The sequence below is a fragment of the Empidonax traillii genome, unplaced genomic scaffold (genome assembly GCF_003031625.1).
Source record: "Empidonax traillii isolate 1590-97213 ecotype Southwest subspecies unplaced genomic scaffold, ASM303162v1 scaffold2159:size34947, whole genome shotgun sequence".
Taxonomy (NCBI): Eukaryota; Metazoa; Chordata; class Aves; order Passeriformes; family Tyrannidae; genus Empidonax; species Empidonax traillii.
This window is the reverse complement of record NW_020957352.1, coordinates 20,458-24,935: the sequence shown is the minus strand read 5'-3', so window position 1 is coordinate 24,935 and position 4,478 is coordinate 20,458. Positions and strand designations below refer to the sequence as shown.

The 4,478-nt window shown below is 52.6% G+C and overlaps 1 pseudogene; it reads left to right on the top strand.

Annotated features, from left to right (window-relative positions):
• Nucleotides 1–2,963: 2,963 nt before the first annotated feature.
• LOC114071638 lies at nt 2,964–3,862 on the top strand (annotated as a pseudogene).
• The last annotated feature ends 616 nt before the right edge of the window (nt 3,863–4,478 follow it).

The following is a 4,478-nucleotide window of genomic DNA, read 5'->3' as shown; positions in this document are numbered from 1 at the left end:
CATGCTTGGCTCTCATTTCTCGAAATCGAGGCCAGCCTTTGTGCAGCTTTAGGCGAAAGTGGCCTCCCCTCTCTGTTGAAGAGTGATCTACAGTCACTAACCCAGGGCAATCCCTTTTGGCATAGGGGACACAAGCTGGGTGGTACTGTAGGTGCTCTTCTTTTCAGCTGAGGGCAATCCCTTTTACAATGTCCTGTTTGTGTTCAGTAGTGACACGTAGCCTCCTTCTGTTGTGGTTGCACTGCCAGGGCTTCAGCTGGTAGATATTTGTTGTATGTGTTGGATCCTACATTGTGAAACGCCTTAACCATGTCCATTGGAGTGGGATCTTTGAGGGACCTTAATATTTGTTGACAATCATTGTTTGTTCTATTGCCATTTTTAAAAACAGTGCATCTTGATCCTCTAGATTCTTTATTCACTAAATGTTTAGGCACTGGAATAAGATTCCTAGAAAGGTCATTGAGTCTACGGAAGTGTTCAGACGGCATCTGTATGGCACTTTGGGATAAGGTTTAGGAGTGATTATGGTGGTGCTGGATGACAGTCTGACCAAAAGTTCTTAAAGGTCTTTTCCAACATTGATGATTTTGTGATTCTCTGATCTCTCATCAAAGTTTCCAGATTTGTGCTCTAACAAGATCTTTTCTCAGTTGCATTTCTCAGTGGGACCCATTAGCAGTACAAGAAATTTTAAAGTTTGAATCCCACTTTGGTTTCTCAAGAGGTTCCTGCAACTCTCCTCAGGGTCTGATGTTCAGGGCCTCATCCCCAAAGCCCCCAAGGTGATGAAATGCCTGGGGCTGTTGCTGTGCTGCTGAACTGGGTTGGGTTCCTGGCACACAGGGAGCTCCTGACAACCAAGAACAAAGAGACAGCTCTGCCCAGGAGCAGCTCCTCTACACAGCCCAGCAGGGTTGAGGGCACTGCCTGCATCACCCAGGGAAAAGGAGAGAAGGCAGAGAGGTGAGAGGCAGCCTGGGCTGGGAGGGGACTGAGTTCTCACTAAGGGAGAAATCTTACCAAGATTTTAATGAAGAATTCTCTGGCTGGAGGAAAGTTAAACTTCCCTTCCTGAAGGGATCTCCTAAAGCTACCACATCCCACAGTTTGTAGGATTTTTCAGAAGGACTCTCCCAGTGCCTGAAGGGCAGAGGAAGTGGCCCTATGGCAGAGCAGGGCAGGAGCTGCAGGCAGCAAGGGCAGACAGGAGAAGGGAGCAGGAGGTGAAAGGGATCCTGGGCTGGGAGGACAGGGCAGAGCTCCTCAGGGGAGGAACCTTGGCAGCCCTTTGGCACGGGAGGGTTGTGGCTGCAGAGCAGTGCAGGGGAGTTGCTGCACGTGGCTCTTGCAGCTGCCAAATGCCAACCCTGGCAGGAACTGTCAGGATGGCTGTGCTGGAATTGCTGGGGGGCAGCAGGAGAAGCTGCTGCAGAGCAGGACTTGCTACTGCCCCATCAGAGCCCCAGGGGAAGAAGTTTCCCTGTGCCAGGGCCCTTCTCAGGAAGCACATCCACTGCAAACACCTGCCCCTTCCCAGCCAGCGCAGGGGGTCTGGGATCTGCTCGGCAGCCCCTGCCCAGGCAGAGCTGCCCCTGGGTCCTGGGCTGGGCAGGGGCTCTGGCAGTACTGGTAGGGAGCTGAGCTGGGCACAGGGAGGGGCCGCTGGCAGGAACAGCTCCTCACACACACCCAGGCAGGGAGGGAGAGGCAGCTGCTGCCACAAGTACTGGCCAGGGGAATGTGGCCCCTCCCTGCCTGTGTCTGTGGCACAGAGCCCTTCCCTGAGCAGCTCCTGCCTTGGCTCCTTTGCCAATCCAAGCAGAGCCTCTGCCCTCAGGCCCACGGGGGCTGGGCTGGGCATTGCCCTGCAGCAGCCAGAGCCCAGGCAAGGACAAGGCCCTCATTTCCATCTGTCTCTGCCTGTCCCTCCTACCTTGGCAGCAGCACTCTGGCATTTCCTTACCATCCCCTGCTGCCTAGGCTCTCCTTGTTCTCACCCTTGGCTTTTCTGAGCCACTGTGGTTTTTAGGGGGCAGATTCCTGTGCAGACACAAACCCTTTGGGTGCTACTCTGGGGATGTGTCTGTGGGAGCAAAGTGCCCAAGTGCCCTCCAGGCAACTTCAGGCTCTTCAGCTGTTTCCCTGGGTGTCCTGCGGGGCTGCAGGTGCCCTCCAGGAGGGTACAGTTCTGCCGTAGTATCTCTGTGCTGCACAGGATCCCCTTGGAGAAAACTCTTCAGTGCTAACTCCATGGAAATGCTCTGGGCAGCTGCAATGCGCATTTTGTGCCTCACTCTGGGAGGGGAGAGGTGAAAAGGTGAGGAGTGTGTCAATCTGTTCTTTGGACATGGATTCTTGGCTATCTGTGCAGTTTCTGTGTAGGGGAACAGTTGAGTGTGATGCTCCTGCAGCTCCAAGCTGCCAGCACAGGGCAGTTGAGCACAGACTGATGGGCAGAGCAGCTCTTCTGTCTGCACTGAGGGACCATCCCTGTGCCCTTAAAACCCACAAGACTTGACCTGCAGTGCCATGGAAATGTCAGGGATTTTCAACATCCACAACCACTCCTAACTGTGGCAGCTGCAAGTGGGGGAGGAAACACAAGAAATTCCCTCAGCACAATCTATCCTTTGGGCAAATTGGAAACAGCAAAACTGAGAAGCTCTTGGATGTATAAGGAGCACATTTAATTGGAGATCACCTTGCATTCCAAGTTCCCTCTGACAGCAGAGCAAGAAGGAGTCCTTGGGAGCCCATCCCAGAGTTCCTGCTTCCAATGGTGCCCTCAGGCAGCAACAACCAGAGCTCAGGGGAGGGAGCTGCATGGAGGTCTGAGTGAGGAGAGAGAGTTTGAGAGTGGAGTGGCTGTGAGAGGTGTCCTGTTTGGTTGCAGCAGCCTGGTCTAACTCAGCATTGACTTCTCCTCCTCAACAGATCCAAACACTCTGAAGAAGCAACAAATGCCCACCAGCAGCTCCATGGCCCAGTTCCTGCTCCTGACATTTGCAGACAGGCAGGAGCTGCAGCTGCTGCACTTCTGGCTCTTCCTGGGCATCTCCCTGGCTGCCCTCCTGGACAACGACCTCATCCTCAGCACCGTAGCCTGCGACCAGCACCTGCACACCCCCAGGGACTTCTGCTGCACCTCTCCCTCACAGACCTGGGCTGCATCTGCACCACTGTGTCCAAAGCCATGCACAACTCCCTCTGGGACACCATAACCATCTCCTACACAGGATGTGCTGCACAGCTCTTTTTCTTTACCTTTTTCAGCTCAGCAGGGTATTTCCTCCTGACCATGATGTGCTCCGACTGCTACGTTGCCATCTGCAAACCCCTGCACTAAGGGACCCTCCTGGGCAGCAGAGTTTGTGCCCACATGGCAGCAGCTGCCTGGGCCTCTGGGTTTCTCAATGCTCTGCTGCACACAGTCAATACATTTTCTCTGCCCTTGTGCCACGGCAATGCCCTGGGCCAGTTCTTCTGTGAAATCCCACACATCCTCAAGCTCTCCTGCTCACACTCAGGCTACCTCAGAGAAATTGGGCTCATTGTGGTTAGTGCCTATTTAGCGTTTGGTTGTTTGATATTCATGGTTTTGTCCTATGTGCAGATCTTCAGGGCTGTGCTGAGGACCCCCTCTGAGCAGGGACGGCACAAAGCCTTTTCCACGTGCCTCTCTTACCTGGTCGTGGTCTCCCTCTTTATTAGCACTGCATTCTTTGCCTACCTGAAGCCCCTCTCCTCCCCATCCCTGGATCTGGCCGTGTCAGTTCTGTACTCGGTGCTGCGTCCAGCCCTGAACCCCCTCATCTACAGCCTGAGGAACCAGGAGCTCAAGGATGCCATAAGGAAAATGATGACTGGATGCTTTTCAGGAGCAATAAAGTACCTGTGTTCTGGTGTGTAGCATTCAGAAGGGGACTCTCTAATGGTCCAGTCTTCCTTTTCTGGTTTTTGGGAGAGGTCATTGGGTTCTTCTTGCATTAAATTCCTGTGCAATAAATATTAATATGCATGTGCCTTCTAATTTAATGTCCACCCACTGAATTTGACCTAAAGATGTAAAAATGTTTAATTGTACTCTCTGAGTATTTAAACAAAATAAAGGACCCAACAGTGTCATCTTTGTCCATGACCCTTCTTCTTAGCTTTTCCTAAAGGACAGCACACTGCAGGACAGGGGGTATTTGCAAAGGGGAAGAGGACAAGAATCCCAGCACAGCAGCACTGCCAGGGAGGAGCAGAGTATGGTCTTTGTAGAGCTGGTCTTTCCACTTCCACACTGTCCCTCTGAGCCCCTTTCTGGATGGAAGGTCTGAGTGCTCTCAGGAAAAGACTTCGATGAGGTAAAAGAAGGTTCAGGTAACTCTGAGGGTACTGAAACTGACTATGAAAACATTCCTGCTGGACGTTTACACTCTTTCTAACCTCAAGCCCCAACCTAAAAGTGCTGCCCTTCCCATTGACAGGAA